The sequence below is a fragment of the Argiope bruennichi genome, chromosome 4 (assembly GCF_947563725.1).
Source record: "Argiope bruennichi chromosome 4, qqArgBrue1.1, whole genome shotgun sequence".
Taxonomy (NCBI): Eukaryota; Metazoa; Arthropoda; class Arachnida; order Araneae; family Araneidae; genus Argiope; species Argiope bruennichi.
In genome coordinates, this window is record NC_079154.1 from 52,218,928 (window position 1) to 52,236,191 (window position 17,264).

At 50.1% G+C, this 17,264-nt stretch overlaps 1 protein-coding gene and 82 non-coding genes across 83 annotated transcripts in view; all 83 read right to left on the minus strand.

Moving 5' to 3' along the window:
* The window catches only part of LOC129966581 (TNF receptor-associated factor 4-like), a 357,557-nt gene that overhangs the window by 269,044 nt on the left and 71,249 nt on the right, over nt 1–17,264 (minus strand). The window lies entirely within an intron of this gene.
* Trnag-gcc (transfer RNA glycine (anticodon GCC)) lies at nt 63–133 on the minus strand. The gene has a single exon. It is a non-coding gene; the product is annotated as a tRNA-Gly (tRNA).
* Nucleotides 257–327, minus strand: Trnag-gcc (transfer RNA glycine (anticodon GCC)). The gene has a single exon. It is a non-coding gene; the product is annotated as a tRNA-Gly (tRNA).
* Trnag-gcc (transfer RNA glycine (anticodon GCC)) lies at nt 453–523 on the minus strand. Its single transcript has one exon. It is a non-coding gene; the product is annotated as a tRNA-Gly (tRNA).
* Trnag-gcc (transfer RNA glycine (anticodon GCC)) lies at nt 649–719 on the minus strand. Its single transcript has one exon. It is a non-coding gene; the product is annotated as a tRNA-Gly (tRNA).
* Nucleotides 837–907, minus strand: Trnag-gcc (transfer RNA glycine (anticodon GCC)). The gene has a single exon. It is a non-coding gene; the product is annotated as a tRNA-Gly (tRNA).
* On the minus strand, nt 1,033–1,103 carry Trnag-gcc (transfer RNA glycine (anticodon GCC)). The gene has a single exon. It is a non-coding gene; the product is annotated as a tRNA-Gly (tRNA).
* Nucleotides 1,227–1,297, minus strand: Trnag-gcc (transfer RNA glycine (anticodon GCC)). The gene has a single exon. It is a non-coding gene; the product is annotated as a tRNA-Gly (tRNA).
* On the minus strand, nt 1,423–1,493 carry Trnag-gcc (transfer RNA glycine (anticodon GCC)). The gene has a single exon. It is a non-coding gene; the product is annotated as a tRNA-Gly (tRNA).
* Nucleotides 1,611–1,681, minus strand: Trnag-gcc (transfer RNA glycine (anticodon GCC)). Its single transcript has one exon. It is a non-coding gene; the product is annotated as a tRNA-Gly (tRNA).
* Nucleotides 1,805–1,875, minus strand: Trnag-gcc (transfer RNA glycine (anticodon GCC)). Its single transcript has one exon. It is a non-coding gene; the product is annotated as a tRNA-Gly (tRNA).
* Trnag-gcc (transfer RNA glycine (anticodon GCC)) lies at nt 2,001–2,071 on the minus strand. The gene has a single exon. It is a non-coding gene; the product is annotated as a tRNA-Gly (tRNA).
* On the minus strand, nt 2,189–2,259 carry Trnag-gcc (transfer RNA glycine (anticodon GCC)). The gene has a single exon. It is a non-coding gene; the product is annotated as a tRNA-Gly (tRNA).
* Nucleotides 2,581–2,651, minus strand: Trnag-gcc (transfer RNA glycine (anticodon GCC)). Its single transcript has one exon. It is a non-coding gene; the product is annotated as a tRNA-Gly (tRNA).
* Nucleotides 2,777–2,847, minus strand: Trnag-gcc (transfer RNA glycine (anticodon GCC)). The gene has a single exon. It is a non-coding gene; the product is annotated as a tRNA-Gly (tRNA).
* Nucleotides 2,965–3,035, minus strand: Trnag-gcc (transfer RNA glycine (anticodon GCC)). Its single transcript has one exon. It is a non-coding gene; the product is annotated as a tRNA-Gly (tRNA).
* Trnag-gcc (transfer RNA glycine (anticodon GCC)) lies at nt 3,159–3,229 on the minus strand. Its single transcript has one exon. It is a non-coding gene; the product is annotated as a tRNA-Gly (tRNA).
* On the minus strand, nt 3,355–3,425 carry Trnag-gcc (transfer RNA glycine (anticodon GCC)). The gene has a single exon. It is a non-coding gene; the product is annotated as a tRNA-Gly (tRNA).
* Trnag-gcc (transfer RNA glycine (anticodon GCC)) lies at nt 3,543–3,613 on the minus strand. Its single transcript has one exon. It is a non-coding gene; the product is annotated as a tRNA-Gly (tRNA).
* Trnag-gcc (transfer RNA glycine (anticodon GCC)) lies at nt 3,739–3,809 on the minus strand. Its single transcript has one exon. It is a non-coding gene; the product is annotated as a tRNA-Gly (tRNA).
* Trnag-gcc (transfer RNA glycine (anticodon GCC)) lies at nt 3,935–4,005 on the minus strand. Its single transcript has one exon. It is a non-coding gene; the product is annotated as a tRNA-Gly (tRNA).
* Trnag-gcc (transfer RNA glycine (anticodon GCC)) lies at nt 4,131–4,201 on the minus strand. The gene has a single exon. It is a non-coding gene; the product is annotated as a tRNA-Gly (tRNA).
* Nucleotides 4,319–4,389, minus strand: Trnag-gcc (transfer RNA glycine (anticodon GCC)). The gene has a single exon. It is a non-coding gene; the product is annotated as a tRNA-Gly (tRNA).
* Trnag-gcc (transfer RNA glycine (anticodon GCC)) lies at nt 4,513–4,583 on the minus strand. The gene has a single exon. It is a non-coding gene; the product is annotated as a tRNA-Gly (tRNA).
* Nucleotides 4,709–4,779, minus strand: Trnag-gcc (transfer RNA glycine (anticodon GCC)). Its single transcript has one exon. It is a non-coding gene; the product is annotated as a tRNA-Gly (tRNA).
* On the minus strand, nt 5,093–5,163 carry Trnag-gcc (transfer RNA glycine (anticodon GCC)). Its single transcript has one exon. It is a non-coding gene; the product is annotated as a tRNA-Gly (tRNA).
* On the minus strand, nt 5,289–5,359 carry Trnag-gcc (transfer RNA glycine (anticodon GCC)). The gene has a single exon. It is a non-coding gene; the product is annotated as a tRNA-Gly (tRNA).
* On the minus strand, nt 5,673–5,743 carry Trnag-gcc (transfer RNA glycine (anticodon GCC)). The gene has a single exon. It is a non-coding gene; the product is annotated as a tRNA-Gly (tRNA).
* Trnag-gcc (transfer RNA glycine (anticodon GCC)) lies at nt 5,867–5,937 on the minus strand. Its single transcript has one exon. It is a non-coding gene; the product is annotated as a tRNA-Gly (tRNA).
* Trnag-gcc (transfer RNA glycine (anticodon GCC)) lies at nt 6,063–6,133 on the minus strand. The gene has a single exon. It is a non-coding gene; the product is annotated as a tRNA-Gly (tRNA).
* On the minus strand, nt 6,258–6,328 carry Trnag-gcc (transfer RNA glycine (anticodon GCC)). The gene has a single exon. It is a non-coding gene; the product is annotated as a tRNA-Gly (tRNA).
* On the minus strand, nt 6,454–6,524 carry Trnag-gcc (transfer RNA glycine (anticodon GCC)). Its single transcript has one exon. It is a non-coding gene; the product is annotated as a tRNA-Gly (tRNA).
* Nucleotides 6,648–6,718, minus strand: Trnag-gcc (transfer RNA glycine (anticodon GCC)). The gene has a single exon. It is a non-coding gene; the product is annotated as a tRNA-Gly (tRNA).
* Trnag-gcc (transfer RNA glycine (anticodon GCC)) lies at nt 6,844–6,914 on the minus strand. The gene has a single exon. It is a non-coding gene; the product is annotated as a tRNA-Gly (tRNA).
* Trnag-gcc (transfer RNA glycine (anticodon GCC)) lies at nt 7,032–7,102 on the minus strand. The gene has a single exon. It is a non-coding gene; the product is annotated as a tRNA-Gly (tRNA).
* Nucleotides 7,228–7,298, minus strand: Trnag-gcc (transfer RNA glycine (anticodon GCC)). Its single transcript has one exon. It is a non-coding gene; the product is annotated as a tRNA-Gly (tRNA).
* Nucleotides 7,422–7,492, minus strand: Trnag-gcc (transfer RNA glycine (anticodon GCC)). Its single transcript has one exon. It is a non-coding gene; the product is annotated as a tRNA-Gly (tRNA).
* Nucleotides 7,618–7,688, minus strand: Trnag-gcc (transfer RNA glycine (anticodon GCC)). The gene has a single exon. It is a non-coding gene; the product is annotated as a tRNA-Gly (tRNA).
* Trnag-gcc (transfer RNA glycine (anticodon GCC)) lies at nt 7,812–7,882 on the minus strand. Its single transcript has one exon. It is a non-coding gene; the product is annotated as a tRNA-Gly (tRNA).
* Nucleotides 8,008–8,078, minus strand: Trnag-gcc (transfer RNA glycine (anticodon GCC)). The gene has a single exon. It is a non-coding gene; the product is annotated as a tRNA-Gly (tRNA).
* Trnag-gcc (transfer RNA glycine (anticodon GCC)) lies at nt 8,202–8,272 on the minus strand. The gene has a single exon. It is a non-coding gene; the product is annotated as a tRNA-Gly (tRNA).
* Trnag-gcc (transfer RNA glycine (anticodon GCC)) lies at nt 8,398–8,468 on the minus strand. Its single transcript has one exon. It is a non-coding gene; the product is annotated as a tRNA-Gly (tRNA).
* On the minus strand, nt 8,594–8,664 carry Trnag-gcc (transfer RNA glycine (anticodon GCC)). Its single transcript has one exon. It is a non-coding gene; the product is annotated as a tRNA-Gly (tRNA).
* Trnag-gcc (transfer RNA glycine (anticodon GCC)) lies at nt 8,790–8,860 on the minus strand. Its single transcript has one exon. It is a non-coding gene; the product is annotated as a tRNA-Gly (tRNA).
* On the minus strand, nt 8,986–9,056 carry Trnag-gcc (transfer RNA glycine (anticodon GCC)). Its single transcript has one exon. It is a non-coding gene; the product is annotated as a tRNA-Gly (tRNA).
* Nucleotides 9,182–9,252, minus strand: Trnag-gcc (transfer RNA glycine (anticodon GCC)). Its single transcript has one exon. It is a non-coding gene; the product is annotated as a tRNA-Gly (tRNA).
* Trnag-gcc (transfer RNA glycine (anticodon GCC)) lies at nt 9,378–9,448 on the minus strand. The gene has a single exon. It is a non-coding gene; the product is annotated as a tRNA-Gly (tRNA).
* Nucleotides 9,574–9,644, minus strand: Trnal-gag (transfer RNA leucine (anticodon GAG)). Its single transcript has one exon. It is a non-coding gene; the product is annotated as a tRNA-Leu (tRNA).
* Trnag-gcc (transfer RNA glycine (anticodon GCC)) lies at nt 9,762–9,832 on the minus strand. Its single transcript has one exon. It is a non-coding gene; the product is annotated as a tRNA-Gly (tRNA).
* Nucleotides 9,958–10,028, minus strand: Trnag-gcc (transfer RNA glycine (anticodon GCC)). Its single transcript has one exon. It is a non-coding gene; the product is annotated as a tRNA-Gly (tRNA).
* On the minus strand, nt 10,347–10,417 carry Trnag-gcc (transfer RNA glycine (anticodon GCC)). Its single transcript has one exon. It is a non-coding gene; the product is annotated as a tRNA-Gly (tRNA).
* On the minus strand, nt 10,543–10,613 carry Trnag-gcc (transfer RNA glycine (anticodon GCC)). Its single transcript has one exon. It is a non-coding gene; the product is annotated as a tRNA-Gly (tRNA).
* Trnag-gcc (transfer RNA glycine (anticodon GCC)) lies at nt 10,739–10,809 on the minus strand. Its single transcript has one exon. It is a non-coding gene; the product is annotated as a tRNA-Gly (tRNA).
* Nucleotides 10,935–11,005, minus strand: Trnag-gcc (transfer RNA glycine (anticodon GCC)). Its single transcript has one exon. It is a non-coding gene; the product is annotated as a tRNA-Gly (tRNA).
* Nucleotides 11,131–11,201, minus strand: Trnag-gcc (transfer RNA glycine (anticodon GCC)). The gene has a single exon. It is a non-coding gene; the product is annotated as a tRNA-Gly (tRNA).
* Nucleotides 11,325–11,395, minus strand: Trnag-gcc (transfer RNA glycine (anticodon GCC)). Its single transcript has one exon. It is a non-coding gene; the product is annotated as a tRNA-Gly (tRNA).
* Trnag-gcc (transfer RNA glycine (anticodon GCC)) lies at nt 11,521–11,591 on the minus strand. Its single transcript has one exon. It is a non-coding gene; the product is annotated as a tRNA-Gly (tRNA).
* On the minus strand, nt 11,715–11,785 carry Trnag-gcc (transfer RNA glycine (anticodon GCC)). The gene has a single exon. It is a non-coding gene; the product is annotated as a tRNA-Gly (tRNA).
* On the minus strand, nt 11,911–11,981 carry Trnag-gcc (transfer RNA glycine (anticodon GCC)). Its single transcript has one exon. It is a non-coding gene; the product is annotated as a tRNA-Gly (tRNA).
* Trnag-gcc (transfer RNA glycine (anticodon GCC)) lies at nt 12,107–12,177 on the minus strand. The gene has a single exon. It is a non-coding gene; the product is annotated as a tRNA-Gly (tRNA).
* Trnag-gcc (transfer RNA glycine (anticodon GCC)) lies at nt 12,303–12,373 on the minus strand. Its single transcript has one exon. It is a non-coding gene; the product is annotated as a tRNA-Gly (tRNA).
* Trnag-gcc (transfer RNA glycine (anticodon GCC)) lies at nt 12,499–12,569 on the minus strand. The gene has a single exon. It is a non-coding gene; the product is annotated as a tRNA-Gly (tRNA).
* On the minus strand, nt 12,695–12,765 carry Trnag-gcc (transfer RNA glycine (anticodon GCC)). Its single transcript has one exon. It is a non-coding gene; the product is annotated as a tRNA-Gly (tRNA).
* Nucleotides 12,891–12,961, minus strand: Trnag-gcc (transfer RNA glycine (anticodon GCC)). Its single transcript has one exon. It is a non-coding gene; the product is annotated as a tRNA-Gly (tRNA).
* Nucleotides 13,087–13,157, minus strand: Trnal-gag (transfer RNA leucine (anticodon GAG)). The gene has a single exon. It is a non-coding gene; the product is annotated as a tRNA-Leu (tRNA).
* Nucleotides 13,275–13,345, minus strand: Trnag-gcc (transfer RNA glycine (anticodon GCC)). Its single transcript has one exon. It is a non-coding gene; the product is annotated as a tRNA-Gly (tRNA).
* Trnag-gcc (transfer RNA glycine (anticodon GCC)) lies at nt 13,471–13,541 on the minus strand. The gene has a single exon. It is a non-coding gene; the product is annotated as a tRNA-Gly (tRNA).
* Trnag-gcc (transfer RNA glycine (anticodon GCC)) lies at nt 13,860–13,930 on the minus strand. The gene has a single exon. It is a non-coding gene; the product is annotated as a tRNA-Gly (tRNA).
* Trnag-gcc (transfer RNA glycine (anticodon GCC)) lies at nt 14,056–14,126 on the minus strand. Its single transcript has one exon. It is a non-coding gene; the product is annotated as a tRNA-Gly (tRNA).
* On the minus strand, nt 14,252–14,322 carry Trnag-gcc (transfer RNA glycine (anticodon GCC)). The gene has a single exon. It is a non-coding gene; the product is annotated as a tRNA-Gly (tRNA).
* Nucleotides 14,448–14,518, minus strand: Trnag-gcc (transfer RNA glycine (anticodon GCC)). The gene has a single exon. It is a non-coding gene; the product is annotated as a tRNA-Gly (tRNA).
* On the minus strand, nt 14,644–14,714 carry Trnag-gcc (transfer RNA glycine (anticodon GCC)). Its single transcript has one exon. It is a non-coding gene; the product is annotated as a tRNA-Gly (tRNA).
* Nucleotides 14,840–14,910, minus strand: Trnag-gcc (transfer RNA glycine (anticodon GCC)). Its single transcript has one exon. It is a non-coding gene; the product is annotated as a tRNA-Gly (tRNA).
* Trnal-gag (transfer RNA leucine (anticodon GAG)) lies at nt 15,036–15,106 on the minus strand. Its single transcript has one exon. It is a non-coding gene; the product is annotated as a tRNA-Leu (tRNA).
* Trnag-gcc (transfer RNA glycine (anticodon GCC)) lies at nt 15,224–15,294 on the minus strand. The gene has a single exon. It is a non-coding gene; the product is annotated as a tRNA-Gly (tRNA).
* On the minus strand, nt 15,420–15,490 carry Trnag-gcc (transfer RNA glycine (anticodon GCC)). Its single transcript has one exon. It is a non-coding gene; the product is annotated as a tRNA-Gly (tRNA).
* Trnag-gcc (transfer RNA glycine (anticodon GCC)) lies at nt 15,614–15,684 on the minus strand. Its single transcript has one exon. It is a non-coding gene; the product is annotated as a tRNA-Gly (tRNA).
* Trnag-gcc (transfer RNA glycine (anticodon GCC)) lies at nt 16,006–16,076 on the minus strand. The gene has a single exon. It is a non-coding gene; the product is annotated as a tRNA-Gly (tRNA).
* Nucleotides 16,382–16,452, minus strand: Trnag-gcc (transfer RNA glycine (anticodon GCC)). The gene has a single exon. It is a non-coding gene; the product is annotated as a tRNA-Gly (tRNA).
* Nucleotides 16,578–16,648, minus strand: Trnag-gcc (transfer RNA glycine (anticodon GCC)). Its single transcript has one exon. It is a non-coding gene; the product is annotated as a tRNA-Gly (tRNA).
* Trnag-gcc (transfer RNA glycine (anticodon GCC)) lies at nt 16,774–16,844 on the minus strand. Its single transcript has one exon. It is a non-coding gene; the product is annotated as a tRNA-Gly (tRNA).
* Trnag-gcc (transfer RNA glycine (anticodon GCC)) lies at nt 16,970–17,040 on the minus strand. The gene has a single exon. It is a non-coding gene; the product is annotated as a tRNA-Gly (tRNA).
* Nucleotides 17,166–17,236, minus strand: Trnag-gcc (transfer RNA glycine (anticodon GCC)). Its single transcript has one exon. It is a non-coding gene; the product is annotated as a tRNA-Gly (tRNA).

Here is a 17,264-nt window from a genome sequence, read left to right on the forward strand (position 1 = left end):
GAACCGCAAGGTAACTCGATTATCTCTTCAACTGAGCATCTGCGAGATCTAAAACCAAACGCTGCATCGGCCGGGAATCGAACCCGGGCCGCCCGCGTGGCAGGCGAGCATTCTACCACTGAACCACCGATGCTTCGAGAGAACTTAAATTAAGAGTGTATTTCCAGAGTCATTCCCCATCCTCTTCAAATAGGAAGAACCGCAAGGTAACTCGATTATCTCTTCAACTGAGCATGCGAGATCTAAAATCAAACGCTGCATCGGCCGGGAATCGAACCCAGGCCGCCCGCGTGGCAGGCGAGCATTCTACCACTGAACCACCGATGCTTCGAGAGAAAGGAAATTAAGAATGCATTTCTAGAGTCAAACCCCATCCTCTTCAAATAGGAAGAACCGCAAGGTAACTCGATTCTCTCTTCAACTGAGCATCTGCGAGATCTAAAATGAAACGTTGCATCGGCCGGGAATCGAACCCGGGCCGCCCGCGTGGCAGGCGAGCATTCTACCACTGAACCACCGATGCTTCGAGAGAAAGGAAATTAAGAGTGCATTTCTAGAGTCAAACCCCATCCTCTTCAAATAGGAAGAACCGCAAGGTAACTCGATTCTCTCTTCAACTGAGCATCTGCGAGATCTAAAATGAAACGTTGCATCGGCCGGGAATCGAACCCGGGCCGCCCGCGTGGCAGGCGAGCATTCTACCACTGAACCACCGATGCTTCGAGAGAAAGGAAATTAAGAGTGCATTTCTAGAGTTAAACCCCATCCTCTTCAAATAGGAAGAACCACAAAGTAACTCGATTCTCTCTTCAACTGAGCATCTGCGAGATCTAAAATGCATCGGCCGGGAATCGAACCCGGGCCGCCCGCGTGGCAGGCGAGCATTCTACCACTGAACCACCGATGCTTCGAGAGAAAGGAAATTAAGAGTGCATTTCTAGAGTCAAACCCCATCCTCTTCAAATAGGAAGAACCGCAAGGTAACTCGATTCTCTCTTCAACTGAGCATCTGCGAGATCTAAAGTGAAACGTTGCATCGGCCGGGAATCGAACCCGGGCCGCCCGCGTGGCAGGCGAGCATTCTACCACTGAACCACCGATGCTTCGAGAGAACTTAAATTAAGAGTGTATTTCCAGAGTCATTCCCCATCCTCTTCAAATAGGAAGAACCGCAAGGTAACTCGATTATCTCTTCAACTGAGCATGCGAGATCTAAAATCAAACGCTGCATCGGCCGGGAATCGAACGCGGGCAGCCCGCGTGGCAGGCGAGCATTCTACCACTGAACCACCGATGCTTCGAGAGAAAGGAAATTAAGAGTGCATTTCTAGAGTCAAACCCCATCCTCTTCAAATAGGAAGAACCGCAAGGTAACTCGATTCTCTCTTCAACTGAGCATCTGCGAGATCTAAAATGAAACGTTGCAACGGCCGGGAATCGAACCCGGGCCGCCCGCGTGGCAGGCGAGCATTCTACCACTGAACCACCGATGCTTCGAGAGAAAGGAAATTAAGAGTGCATTTCTAGAGTTAAACCCCATCCTCTTCAAATAGGAAGAACCGCAAAGTAACTCGATTCTCTCTTCAACTGAGCATCTGCGAGATCTAAAATGCATCGGCCGGGAATCGAACCCGGGCCGCCCGCGTGGCAGGCGAGCATTCTACCACTGAACCACCGATGCTTCGAGAGAAAGGAAATTAAGAGTGCATTTCTAGAGTCAAACCCCATCCTCTTCAAATAGGAAGAACCGCAAGGTAACTCGATTCTCTCTTCAACTGAGCATGCGAGATCTAAAATCAAACGCTGCATCGGCCGGGAATCGAACGCGGGCAGCCCGCGTGGCAGGCGAGCATTCTACCACTGAACCACCGATGCTTCGAGAGAAAGGAAATTAAGAGTGCATTTCTAGAGTCAAACCCCATCCTCTTCAAATAGGAAGAACCGCAAGGTAACTCGATTCTCTCTTCAACTGAGCATCTGCGAGATCTAAAATGAAACGTTGCATCGGCCGGGAATCGAACCCGGGCCGCCCGCGTGGCAGGCGAGCATTCTACCACTGAAGCACCGATGCTTCGAGAGAAAGGAAATTAAGAGTGCATTTCTAGAGTCAAACCCCATCCTCTTCAAATAGGAAGAACCGCAAAGTAACTCGATTCTCTCTTCAACTGAGCATCTGCGAGATCTAAAATGCATCGGCCGGGAATCGAACATGGGCCGCCCGCGTGGCAGGCGAGCATTCTACCACTGAACCACCGATGCTTCGAGAGAACTTAAATTAAGAGTGTATTTCCAGAGTCATTCCCCATCCTCTTCAAATAGGAAGAACCGCAAGGTAACTCGATTATCTCTTCAACTGAGCATCTGCGAGATCTAAAACCAAACGCTGCATCGGCCGGGAATCGAAGCCGGGCCGCCCGCGTGGCAGGCGAGCATTCTAAAACTGAACCACTGATGCTTCGAGAGAAAGGAAATTAAGAGTGCATTTCTAGAGTCAAACCCCATCCTCTTCAAATAGGAAGAATCGCAAGGTAACTCGATTCTCTCTTCAACTGAGCATCTGCGAGATCTAAAATGAAACGTTGCAACGGCCGGGAATCGAACCCGGGCCGCCCGCGTGGCAGGCGAGCATTCTACCACTGAACCACCGATGCTTCGAGAGAAAGGAAATTAAGAGTGCATTTCTAGAGTCAAACCCCATCCTCTTCAAATAGGAAGAACCGCAAGGTAACTCGATTCTCTCTTCAACTGAGCATCTGCGAGATCTAAAATGAAACGTTGCATCGGCCGGGAATCGAACCCGGGCCGCCCGCGTGGCAGGCGAGCATTCTACCACTGAACCACCGATGCTTCGAGAGAAAGGAAATTAAGAGTGCATTTCTAGAGTTAAACCCCATCCTCTTCAAATAGGAAGAACCGCAAAGTAACTCGATTCTCTCTTCAACTGAGCATCTGCGAGATCTAAAATGCATCGGCCGGGAATCGAACCCGGGCCGCCCGCGTGGCAGGCGAGCATTCTACCACTGAACCACCGATGCTTCGAGAGAAAGGAAATTAAGAGTGCATTTCTAGAGTCAAACCCCATCCTCTTCAAATAGGAAGAACCGCAAGGTAACTCGATTCTCTCTTCAACTGAGCATGCGAGATCTAAAATCAAACGCTGCATCGGCCGGGAATCGAACGCGGGCAGCCCGCGTGGCAGGCGAGCATTCTACCACTGAACCACCGATGCTTCGAGAGAAAGGAAATTAAGAGTGCATTTCTAGAGTCAAACCCCATCCTCTTCAAATAGGAAGAACCGCAAGGTAACTCGATTCTCTCTTCAACTGAGCATCTGCGAGATCTAAAATGAAACGTTGCATCGGCCGGGAATCGAACCCGGGCCGCCCGCGTGGCAGGCGAGCATTCTACCACTGAAGCACCGATGCTTCGAGAGAAAGGAAATTAAGAGTGCATTTCTAGAGTCAAACCCCATCCTCTTCAAATAGGAAGAACCGCAAAGTAACTCGATTCTCTCTTCAACTGAGCATCTGCGAGATCTAAAATGCATCGGCCGGGAATCGAACATGGGCCGCCCGCGTGGCAGGCGAGCATTCTACCACTGAACCACCGATGCTTCGAGAGAACTTAAATTAAGAGTGTATTTCCAGAGTCATTCCCCATCCTCTTCAAATAGGAAGAACCGCAAGGTAACTCGATTATCTCTTCAACTGAGCATCTGCGAGATCTAAAACCAAACGCTGCATCGGCCGGGAATCGAAGCCGGGCCGCCCGCGTGGCAGGCGAGCATTCTACCACTGAACCACTGATGCTTCGAGAGAAAGGAAATTAAGAGTGCATTTCTAGAGTCAAACCCCATCCTCTTCAAATAGGAAGAATCGCAAGGTAACTCGATTCTCTCTTCAACTGAGCATCTGCGAGATCTAAAATGAAACGTTGCAACGGCCGGGAATCGAACCCGGGCCGCCCGCGTGGCAGGCGAGCATTCTACCACTGAACCACCGATGCTTCGAGAGAAAGGAAATTAAGAGTGCATTTCTAGAGTCAAACCCCATCCTCTTCAAATAGGAAGAACCGCAAGGTAACTCGATTCTCTCTTCAACTGAGCATCTGCGAGATCTAAAATGAAACGTTGCATCGGCCGGGAATCGAACCCGGGCCGCCCGCGTGGCAGGCGAGCATTCTACCACTGAACCACCGATGCTTCGAGAGAAAGGAAATTAAGAGTGCATTTCTAGAGTTAAACCCCATCCTCTTCAAATAGGAAGAACCGCAAAGTAACTCGATTCTCTCTTCAACTGAGCATCTGCGAGATCTAAAATGCATCGGCCGGGAATCGAACCCGGGCCGCCCGCGTGGCAGGCGAGCATTCTACCACTGAACCACCGATGCTTCGAGAGAAAGGAAATTAAGAGTGCATTTCTAGAGTCAAACCCCATCCTCTTCAAATAGGAAGAACCGCAAGGTAACTCGATTCTCTCTTCAACTGAGCATGCGAGATCTAAAATCAAACGCTGCATCGGCCGGGAATCGAACGCGGGCAGCCCGCGTGGCAGGCGAGCATTCTACCACTGAACCACCGATGCTTCGAGAGAAAGGAAATTAAGAGTGCATTTCTAGAGTCAAACCCCATCCTCTTCAAATAGGAAGAACCGCAAGGTAACTCGATTCTCTCTTCAACTGAGCATCTGCGAGATCTAAAATGAAACGTTGCATCGGCCGGGAATCGAACCCGGGCCGCCCGCGTGGCAGGCGAGCATTCTACCACTGAAGCACCGATGCTTCGAGAGAAAGGAAATTAAGAGTGCATTTCTAGAGTCAAACCCCATCCTCTTCAAATAGGAAGAACCGCAAAGTAACTCGATTCTCTCTTCAACTGAGCATCTGCGAGATCTAAAATGCATCGGCCGGGAACCGAACATGGGCCGCCCGCGTGGCAGGCGAGCATTCTACCACTGAACCACCGATGCTTCGAGAGAACTTAAATTAAGAGTGTATTTCCAGAGTCATTCCCCATCCTCTTCAAATAGGAAGAACCGCAAGGTAACTCGATTATCTCTTCAACTGAGCATCTGCGAGATCTAAAACCAAACGCTGCATCGGCCGGGAATCGAAGCCGGGCCGCCCGCGTGGCAGGCGAGCATTCTACCACTGAACCACTGATGCTTCGAGAGAAAGGAAATTAAGAGTGCATTTCTAGAGTCAAACCCCATCCTCTTCAAATAGGAAGAATCGCAAGGTAACTCGATTCTCTCTTCAACTGAGCATCTGCGAGATCTAAAATGAAACGTTGCATCGGCCGGGAATCGAACCCGGGCCGCCCGCGTGGCAGGCGAGCATTCTACCACTGAACCACCGATGCTTCGAGAGAACTTAAATTAAGAGTGTATTTCCAGAGTCATTCCCCATCCTCTTCAAATAGGAAGAACCGCAAGGTAACTCGATTATCTCTTCAACTGAGCATCTGCGAGATCTAAAACCAAACGCTGCATCGGCCGGGAATCGAACCCGGGCCGCCCGCGTGGCAGGCGAGCATTCTACCACCGATGCTTCGAGAGAAAGGAAATTAAGAGTGCATTTCTAGAGTCAAACCCCATTCTCTTCAAATAGGAAGAACCGCAAGGTAACTCGATTCTCTCTTCAACTGAGCATCTGCGAGATCTAAAATGAAACGTTGCATCGGCCGGGAATCGAACCCGGGCCGCCCGCGTGGCAGGCGAGCATTCTACCACTGAACCACCGATGCTTCGAGAGAACTTAAATTAAGAGTGTATTTCCAGAGTCATTCCCCATCCTCTTCAAATAGGAAGAACCGCAAGGTAACTCGATTATCTCTTCAACTGAGCATGCGAGATCTAAAATCAAACGCTGCATCGGCCGGGAATCGAACGCGGGCAGCCCGCGTGGCAGGCGAGCATTCTACCACTGAACCACCGATGCTTCGAGAGAAAGGAAATTAAGAATGCATTTCTAGAGTCAAACCCCATCCTCTTCAAATAGGAAGAACCGCAAGGTAACTCGATTCTCTCTTCAACTGAGCATCTGCGAGATCTAAAATGAAGCGTTGCATCGGCCGGGAATCAAACCCTGGCCGCCCGCCTGGCAGGCGAGCATTCTACCACTGAACCACCGATGCTTCGAGAGAACATTAAATTAAGAGTGTATTTCCAGAGTCATTCCCCATCCTCTTCAAATAGGAAGAACCGCAAGGTAACTCGATTATCTCTTCAACTGAGCATGCGAGATCTAAAATCAAACGCTGCATCGGCCGGGAATCGAACCCAGGCCGCCCGCGTGGCAGGCGAGCATTCTACCACTGAACCACCGATGCTTCGAGAGAAAGGAAATTAAGAGTGCATTTCTAGAGTCAAACCCCATCCTCTTCAAATAGGAAGAACCGCAAGGTAACTCGATTCTCTCTTCAACTGAGCATCTGCGAGATCTAAAATGAAACGTTGCATCGGCCGGGAATCGAACCCGGGCCGCCCGCGTGGCAGGCGAGCATTCTACCACTGAACCACCGATGCTTCGAGAGAACTTAAATTAAGAGTGTATTTCCAGAGTCATTCCCCATCCTCTTCAAATAGGAAGAACCGCAAGGTAACTCGATTATCTCTTCAACTGAGCATGCGAGATCTAAAATCAAACGCTGCATCGGCCGGGAATCGAACGCGGGCAGCCCGCGTGGCAGGCGAGCATTCTACCACTGAACCACCGATGCTTCGAGAGAAAGGAAATTAAGAGTGCATTTCTAGAGTCAAACCCCATCCTCTTCAAATAGGAAGAACCGCAAGGTAACTCGATTCTCTCTTCAACTGAGCATCTGCGAGATCTAAAATGAAACGTTGCATCGGCCGGGAATCGAACCCGGGCCGCCCGCGTGGCAGGCGAGCATTCTACCACTGAACCACCGATGCTTCGAGAGAAAGGAAATTAAGAGTGCATTTCTAGAGTTAAACCCCATCCTCTTCAAATAGGAAGAACCGCAAAGTAACTCGATTCCCTCTTCATCTGAGCATCTGCGAGATCTAAAATGCATCGGCCGGGAATCGAACCCGGGCCGCCCGCGTGGCAGGCGAGCATTCTACCACTGAACCACCGATGCTTCGAGAGAAAGGAAATTAAGAGTGCATTTCTAGAGTCAAACCCCATTCTCTTCAAATAGGAAGAACCGCAAGGTAACTCGATTCTCTCTTCAACTGAGCATCTGCGAGATCTAAAATGAAACGTTGCATCGGCCGGGAATCGAACCCGGGCCGCCCGCGTGGCAGGCGAGCATTCTACCACTGAACCACCGATGCTTCGAGAGAACTTAAATAAAGAGTGTATTTCCAGAGTCATTCCCCATCCTCTTCAAATAGGAAGAACCGCAAGGTAACTCGATTATCTCTTCAACTGAGCATGCGAGATCTAAAATCAAACGCTGCATCGGCCGGGAATCGAACGCGGGCAGCCCGCGTGGCAGGCGAGCATTCTACCACTGAACCACCGATGCTTCGAGAGAAAGGAAATTAAGAATGCATTTCTAGAGTCAAACCCCATCCTCTTCAAATAGGAAGAACCGCAAGGTAACTCGATTCTCTCTTCAACTGAGCATCTGCGAGATCTAAAATGAAGCGTTGCATCGGCCGGGAATCAAACCCTGGCCGCCCGCCTGGCAGGCGAGCATTCTACCACTGAACCACCGATGCTTCGAGAGAACTTAAATTAAGAGTGTATTTCCAGAGTCATTCCCCATCCTCTTCAAATAGGAAGAACCGCAAGGTAACTCGATTATCTCTTCAACTGAGCATGCGAGATCTAAAATCAAACGCTGCATCGGCCGGGAATCGAACCCAGGCCGCCCGCGTGGCAGGCGAGCATTCTACCACTGAACCACCGATGCTTCGAGAGAAAGGAAATTAAGAGTGCATTTCTAGAGTCAAACCCCATCCTCTTCAAATAGGAAGAACCGCAAGGTAACTCGATTCTCTCTTCAACTGAGCATCTGCGAGATCTAAAATGAAACGTTGCATCGGCCGGGAATCGAACCCGGGCCGCCCGCGTGGCAGGCGAGCATTCTACCACTGAACCACCGATGCTTCGAGAGAACTTAAATTAAGAGTGTATTTCCAGAGTCATTCCCCATCCTCTTCAAATAGGAAGAACCGCAAGGTAACTCGATTATCTCTTCAACTGAGCATGCGAGATCTAAAATCAAACGCTGCATCGGCCGGGAATAGAACGCGGGCAGCCCGCGTGGCAGGCGAGCATTCTACCACTGAACCACCGATGCTTCGAGAGAAAGGAAATTAAGAGTGCATTTCTAGAGTCAAACCCCATCCTCTTCAAATAGGAAGAACCGCAAGGTAACTCGATTCTCTCTTCAACTGAGCATCTGCGAGATCTAAAATGAAACGTTGCATCGGCCGGGAATCGAACCCGGGCCGCCCGCGTGGCAGGCGAGCATTCTACCACTGAACCACCGATGCTTCGAGAGAAAGGAAATTAAGAGTGCATTTCTAGAGTCAAACCCCATCCTCTTCAAATAGGAAGAACCGCAAGGTAACTCGATTCTCTCTTCAACTGAGCATCTGCGAGATCTAAAATGAAACGTTGCATCGGCCGGGAATCGAACCCGGGCCGCCCGCGCGGCAGGCGAGCATTCTACCACTGAACCACCGATGCTTCGAGAGAACTTAAATTAAGAGTGTATTTCCAGAGTCATTCCCCATCCTCTTCAAATAGGAAGAACCGCAAGGTAACTCGATTATCTCTTCAACTGAGCATCTGCGAGATCTAAAACCAAACGCTGCATCGGCCGGGAATCGAACCCGGGCCGCCCGCGTGGCAGGCGAGCATTCTACCACTGAACCACCGATGCTTCGAGAGAAAGGAAATTAAGAGTGCATTTCTAGAGTTAAACCCCATCCTCTTCAAATAGGAAGAACCGCAAGGTAACTCGATTATCTCTTCAACTGAGCATCTGCCAGATCTAAAACCAAACGCTGCATCGGCCGCTAATCGAACCCGGGCCGCCCGCGTGGCAGGCGAGCATTCTACCACTGAACCACCGATGCTTCGAGAGAAAGGAAATTAAGAGTGCATTTCTAGAGTCAAACCCCATCCTCTTCAAATAGGAAGAACCGCAAGGTAACTCGATTCTCTCTTCAACTGAGCATCTGCGAGATCTAAAATGAAACGTTGCATCGGCCGGGAATCGAACCCGGGCCGCCAGCGTGGCAGGCGAGCATTCTACCACTGAACCACCGATACTTCGAGAGAAAGGAAATTAAGAGTGCATTTCTAGAGTCAAACCCCATCCTCTTCAAATAGGAAGAACCGCAAGGTAACTCGATTCTCTCTTCAACTGAGCATCTGCGAGATCTAAAATGAAACGTTGCATCGGCCGGGAATCGAACCCGGGCCGCCCGCGTGGCAGGCGAGCATTCTACCACTGAACCACCGATGCTTCGAGAGAAAGGAAATTAAGAGTGCATTTCTAGAGTCAAACCCCATCCTCTTCAAATAGGAAGAACCGCAAGGTAACTCGATTCTCTCTTCAACTGAGCATCTGCGAGATCTAAAATGAAACGTTGCATCGGCCGGGAATCGAACCCGGGCCGCCCGCGTCTCAGGCGAGCATTCTACCACTGAATCACCGATGCTTCGAGAGAAAGGAAATTAAGAGTGCATTTCTAGAGTTAAACCCCATCCTCTTCAAATAGGAAGAACCGCAAAGTAACTCGATTCTCTCTTCAACTGAGCATCTGCGAGATCTAAAATGCATCGGCCGGGAATCGAACCCGGGCCGCCCGCGTGGCAGGCGAGCATTCTACCACTGAACCACCGATGCTTCGAGAGAAAGGAAATTAAGAGTGCATTTCTAGAGTCAAACCCCATCCTCTTCAAATAGGAAGAACCGCAAGGTATCTCGATTCTCTCTTCAACTGAGCATCTGCGAGATCTAAAATGAAACGTTGCATCGGCCGGGAATCGAACCCGTGCCGCCCGCGTGGCAGGCGAGCATTCTACCACTGAACCACCGATGCTTCGAGAGAACTTAAATTAAGAGTGTATTTCCAGAGTCATTCCCCATCCTCTTCAAATAGGAAGAACCGCAAGGTAACTCGATTATCTCTTCAACTGAGCATGCGAGATCTAAAATCAAACGCTGCATCGGCCGGGAATAGAACGCGGGGACCCGCGTGGCAGGCGAGCATTCTACCACTGAACCACCGATGCTTCGAGAGAAAGGAAATTAAGAGTGCATTTCTAGAGTCAAACCCCATCCTCTTCAAATAGGAAGAACCGCAAGGTAACTCGATTCTCTCTTCAACTGAGCATCTGCGAGATCTAAAATGAAACGTTGCATCGGCCGGGAATCGAACCCGGGCCGCCCGCGTGGCAGGCGAGCATTCTACCACTGAACCACCGATGCTTCGAGAGAAAGGAAATTAAGAGTGCATTTCTAGAGTCAAACCCCATCCTCTTCAAATAGGAAGAACCGCAAGGTAACTCGATTCTCTCTTCAACTGAGCATCTGCGAGATCTAAAATGAAACGTTGCATCGGCCGGGAATCGAACCCGGGCCGCCCGCGCGGCAGGCGAGCATTCTACCACTGAACCACCGATGCTTCGAGAGAACTTAAATTAAGAGTGTATTTCCAGAGTCATTCCCCATCCTCTTCAAATAGGAAGAACCGCAAGGTAACTCGATTATCTCTTCAACTGAGCATCTGCGAGATCTAAAACCAAACGCTGCATCGGCCGGGAATCGAACCCGGGCCGCCCGCGTGGCAGGCGAGCATTCTACCACTGAACCACCGATGCTTCGAGAGAAAGGAAATTAAGAGTGCATTTCTAGAGTTAAACCCCATCCTCTTCAAATAGGAAGAACCGCAAGGTAACTCGATTATCTCTTCAACTGAGCATCTGCCAGATCTAAAACCAAACGCTGCATCGGCCGCTAATCGAACCCGGGCCGCCCGCGTGGCAGGCGAGCATTCTACCACTGAACCACCGATGCTTCGAGAGAAAGGAAATTAAGAGTGCATTTCTAGAGTCAAACCCCATCCTCTTCAAATAGGAAGAACCGCAAGGTAACTCGATTCTCTCTTCAACTGAGCATCTGCGAGATCTAAAATGAAACGTTGCATCGGCCGGGAATCGAACCCGGGCCGCCAGCGTGGCAGGCGAGCATTCTACCACTGAACCACCGATACTTCGAGAGAAAGGAAATTAAGAGTGCATTTCTAGAGTCAAACCCCATCCTCTTCAAATAGGAAGAACCGCAAGGTAACTCGATTATCTCTTCAACTGAGCATGCGAGATCTAAAATCAAACGCTGCATCGGCCGGGAATCGAACCCAGGCCGCCCGCGTGGCAGGCGAGCATTCTACCACTGAACCACCGATGCTTCGAGAGAAAGGAAATTAAGAGTGCATTTCTAGAGTCAAACCCCATCCTCTTCAAATAGGAAGAACCGCAAGGTAACTCGATTCTCTCTTCAACTGAGCATCTGCGAGATCTAAAATGAAACGTTGCATCGGCCGGGAATCGAACCCGGGCCGCCCGCGTGGCAGGCGAGCATTCTACCACTGAACCACCGATGCTTCGAGAGAACTTAAATTAAGAGTGTATTTCCAGAGTCATTCCCCATCCTCTTCAAATAGGAAGAACCGCAAGGTAACTCGATTATCTCTTCAACTGAGCATGCGAGATCTAAAATCAAACGCTGCATCGGCCGGGAATAGAACGCGGGCAGCCCGCGTGGCAGGCGAGCATTCTACCACTGAACCACCGATGCTTCGAGAGAAAGGAAATTAAGAGTGCATTTCTAGAGTCAAACCCCATCCTCTTCAAATAGGAAGAACCGCAAGGTAACTCGATTCTCTCTTCAACTGAGCATCTGCGAGATCTAAAATGAAACGTTGCATCGGCCGGGAATCGAACCCGGGCCGCCCGCGTGGCAGGCGAGCATTCTACCACTGAACCACCGATGCTTCGAGAGAAAGGAAATTAAGAGTGCATTTCTAGAGTCAAACCCCATCCTCTTCAAATAGGAAGAACCGCAAGGTAACTCGATTCTCTCTTCAACTGAGCATCTGCGAGATCTAAAATGAAACGTTGCATCGGCCGGGAATCGAACCCGGGCCGCCCGCGCGGCAGGCGAGCATTCTACCACTGAACCACCGATGCTTCGAGAGAACTTAAATTAAGAGTGTATTTCCAGAGTCATTCCCCATCCTCTTCAAATAGGAAGAACCGCAAGGTAACTCGATTATCTCTTCAACTGAGCATCTGCGAGATCTAAAACCAAACGCTGCATCGGCCGGGAATCGAACCCGGGCCGCCCGCGTGGCAGGCGAGCATTCTACCACTGAACCACCGATGCTTCGAGAGAAAGGAAATTAAGAGTGCATTTCTAGAGTTAAACCCCATCCTCTTCAAATAGGAAGAACCGCAAGGTAACTCGATTATCTCTTCAACTGAGCATCTGCCAGATCTAAAACCAAACGCTGCATCGGCCGCTAATCGAACCCGGGCCGCCCGCGTGGCAGGCGAGCATTCTACCACTGAACCACCGATGCTTCGAGAGAAAGGAAATTAAGAGTGCATTTCTAGAGTCAAACCCCATCCTCTTCAAATAGGAAGAACCGCAAGGTAACTCGATTCTCTCTTCAACTGAGCATCTGCGAGATCTAAAATGAAACGTTGCATCGGCCGGGAATCGAACCCGGGCCGCCAGCGTGGCAGGCGAGCATTCTACCACTGAACCACCGATACTTCGAGAGAAAGGAAATTAAGAGTGCATTTCTAGAGTCAAACCCCATCCTCTTCAAATAGGAAGAACCGCAAGGTAACTCGATTCTCTCTTCAACTGAGCATCTGCGAGATCTAAAATGAAACGTTGCATCGGCCGGGAATCGAACCCGGGCCGCCCGCGTGGCAGGCGAGCATTCTACCACTGAACCACCGATGCTTCGAGAGAAAGGAAATTAAGAGTGCATTTCTAGAGTCAAACCCCATCCTCTTCAAATAGGAAGAACCGCAAGGTAACTCGATTCTCTCTTCAACTGAGCATCTGCGAGATCTAAAATGAAACGTTGCATCGGCCGGGAATCGAACCCGGGCCGCCCGCGTCTCAGGCGAGCATTCTACCACTGAATCACCGATGCTTCGAGAGAAAGGAAATTAAGAGTGCATTTCTAGAGTTAAACCCCATCCTCTTCAAATAGGAAGAACCGCAAAGTAACTCGATTCTCTCTTCAACTGAGCATCTGCGAGATCTAAAATGCATCGGCCGGGAATCGAACCCGGGCCGCCCGCGTGGCAGGCGAGCATTCTACCACTGAACCACCGATGCTTCGAGAGAAAGGAAATTAAGAGTGCATTTCTAGAGTCAAACCCCATCCTCTTCAAATAGGAAGAACCGCAAGGTATCTCGATTCTCTCTTCAACTGAGCATCTGCGAGATCTAAAATGAAACGTTGCATCGGCCGGGAATCGAACCCGTGCCGCCCGCGTGGCAGGCGAGCATTCTACCACTGAACCACCGATGCTTCGAGAGAACTTAAATTAAGAGTGTATTTCCAGAGTCATTCCCCATCCTCTTCAAATAGGAAGAACCGCAAGGTAACTCGATTATCTCTTCAACTGAGCATGCGAGATCTAAAATCAAACGCTGCATCGGCCGGGAATAGAACGCGGGGACCCGCGTGGCAGGCGAGCATTCTACCACTGAACCACCGATGCTTCGAGAGAAAGGAAATTAAGAGTGCATTTCTAGAGTCAAACCCCATCCTCTTCAAATAGGAAGAACCGCAAGGTAACTCGATTCTCTCTTCAACTGAGCATCTGCGAGATCTAAAATGAAACGTTGCATCGGCCGGGAATCGAACCCGGGCCGCCCGCGTGGCAGGCGAGCATTCTACCACTGAACCACCGATGCTTCGAGAGAAAGGAAATTAAGAGTGCATTTCTAGAGTCAAACCCCATCCTCTTCAAATAGGAAGAACCGCAAGGTAACTCGATTCTCTCTTCAACTGAGCATCTGCGAGATCTAAAATGAAACGTTGCATCGGCCGGGAATCGAACCCGGGCCGCCCGCGCGGCAGGCGAGCATTCTACCACTGAACCACCGATGCTTCGAGAGAACTTAAATTAAGAGTGTATTTCCAGAGTCATTCCCCATCCTCTTCAAATAGGAAGAACCGCAAGGTAACTCGATTATCTCTTCAACTGAGCATCTGCGAGATCTAAAACCAAACGCTGCATCGGCCGGGAATCGAACCCGGGCCGCCCGCGTGGCAGGCGAGCATTCTACCACTGAACCACCGATGCTTCGAGAGAAAGGAAATTAAGAGTGCATTTCTAGAGTTAAACCCCATCCTCTTCAAATAGGAAGAACCGCAAGGTAACTCGATTATCTCTTCAACTGAGCATCTGCCAGATCTAAAACCAAACGCTGCATCGGCCGCTAATCGAACCCGGGCCGCCCGCGTGGCAGGCGAGCATTCTACCACTGAACCACCGATGCTTCGAGAGAAAGGAAATTAAGAGTGCATTTCTAGAGTCAAACCCCATCCTCTTCAAATAGGAAGAACCGCAAGGTAACTCGATTCTCTCTTCAACTGAGCATCTGCGAGATCTAAAATGAAACGTTGCATCGGCCGGGAATCGAACCCGGGCCGCCAGCGTGGCAGGCGAGCATTCTACCACTGAACCACCGATACTTCGAGAGAAAGGAAATTAAGAGTGCATTTCTAGAGTCAAACCCCATCCTCTTCAAATAGGAAGAACCGCAAGGTAACTCGATTCTCTCTTCAACTGAGCATCTGCGAGATCTAAAATGAAACGTTGCATCGGCCGGGAATCGAACCCGGGCCGCCCGCGTGGCAGGCGAGCATTCTACCACTGAACCACCGATGCTTCGAGAGAAAGGAAATTAAGAGTGCATTTCTAGAGTCAAACCCCATCCTCTTCAAATAGGAAGAACCGCAAGGTAACTCGATTCTCTCTTCAACTGAGCATCTGCGAGATCTAAAATGAAACGTTGCATCGGCCGGGAATCGAACCCGGGCCGCCCGCGTCTCAGGCGAGCATTCTACCACTGAATCACCGATGCTTCGAGAGAAAGGAAATTAAGAGTGCATTTCTAGAGTTAAACCCCATCCTCTTCAAATAGGAAGAACCGCAAAGTAACTCGATTCTCTCTTCAACTGAGCATCTGCGAGATCTAAAATGCATCGGCCGGGAATCGAACCCGGGCCGCCCGCGTGGCAGGCGAGCATTCTACCACTGAACCACCGATGCTTCGAGAGAAAGGAAATTAAGAGTGCATTTCTAGAGTCAAACCCCATCCTCTTCAAATAGGAAGAACCGCAAGGTATCTCGATTCTCTCTTCAACTGAGCATCTGCGAGATCTAAAATGAAACGTTGCATCGGCCGGGAATCGAACCCGTGCCGCCCGCGTGGCAGGCGAGCATTCTACCACTGAACCACCGATGCTTCGAGAGAACTTAAATTAAGAGTGTATTTCCAGAGTCATTCCCCATCCTCTTCAAATAGGAAGAACCGCAAGGTAACTCGATTATCTCTTCAACTGAGCATGCGAGATCTAAAATCAAACGCTGCATCGGCCGGGAATCGAAAGCGGGCAGCCCGCGTGGCAGGCGAGCATTCTACCACTGAACCACCGATGCTTCGAGAGAACTTAAATTAAGAGTGTATTTCCAGAGTCATTCCCCATCCTCTTCAAATAGGAAGAACCGCAAGGTAACTCGATTATCTCTTCAACTGAGCATCTGCGAGATCTAAAACCAAACGCTGCATCGGCCGGGAATCGAAGCCGGGCCGCCCGCGTGGCAGGCGAGCATTCTACCACTGAACCACTGATTCTTCGAGAGAAAGGAAATTAAGAGTGCATTTCTAGAGTCAAACCCCATCCTCTTCAAATAGGAAGAACCGCAAGGTAACTCGATTCTCTCTTCAACTGAGCATCTGCGAGATCTAAAATGAAACGTTGCATCGGCCGGGAATCGAACCCGGGCCGCCCGCGTGGCAGGCGAGCATTCTACCACTGAACCACCGATGCTTCGAGAGAACTTAAATTAAGAGTGTATTTCCAGAGTCATTCCCCATCCTCTTCAAATAGGAAGAACCGCAAGGTAACTCGATTATCTCTTCAACTGAGCATCTGCGAGATCTAAAACCAAACGCTGCATCGGCCGGGAATCGAACCCGGGCCGCCCGCGTGGCAGGCGAGCATTCTACCACCGATGCTTCGAGTGAAAGTAAATTAAGAGTGCATTTCTAGAGTCAAACCCCATCCTCTTCAAATAGGAAGAACCGCAAAGTAACTCGATTCTCTCTTCAACTGAGCATCTGCGAGATCTAAAATGCATCGGCCGGGAATCGAACCCGGGCCGCCCGCGTGGCAGGCGAGCATTCTACCACTGAACCACCGATGCTTCGAGAGAACTTAAATTAAGAGTGTATTTCCAGAGTCATTCCCCATCCTCTTCAAATAGGAAGAACCGCAAGGTAACTCGATTATCTCTTCAACTGAGCATCTGCGAGATCTAAAACCAAACGCTGCATCGGCCGGGAATCGAAGCCGGGCCGCCCGCGTGGCAGGCGAGCATTCTACCACTGAACCACTGATGCTTCGAGAGAAAGGAAATTAAGAGTGCATTTCTAGAGTCAAACCCCATCCTCTTCAAATAGGAAGAACCGCAAGGTAACTCGATTCTCTCTTCAACTGAGCATCTGCGAGATCTAAAATGAAACGTTGCATCGGCCGGGAATCGAACCCGGGCCGCCCGCGTGGCAGGCGAGCATTCTACCACTGAACCACCGATGCTTCGAGAGAACTTAAATTAAGAGTGTATTTCCAGAGTCAAACCCCATCCTCTTCAAATAGGAAGAACCGCAAGGTAACTCGATTCTCTCTTCAACTGAGCATCTGCGAGATCTAAAATGAAACGTTGCATCGGCCGGGAATCGAACCCGGGCCGCCCGCTTGGCAGGCGAGCATTCTACCACTGAACCACCGATGCTTCGAGAGAAAGGAAATTAAGAGTGCATTTCTAGAGTCAAACCCCATCCTCTTCAAATAGGAAGAACCGCACGGTAACTCGATTCTCTCTTCAACTGAGCATCTGCGAGATCTAAAATGAAACGTTGCATCGGCCGGGAATCGAACCCGGGCCGCCCGCGTGGCAGGCGAGCATTCTACCACTGAACCACCGATGCTTCGAGAGAAAGGAAATTAAGAGTGCAT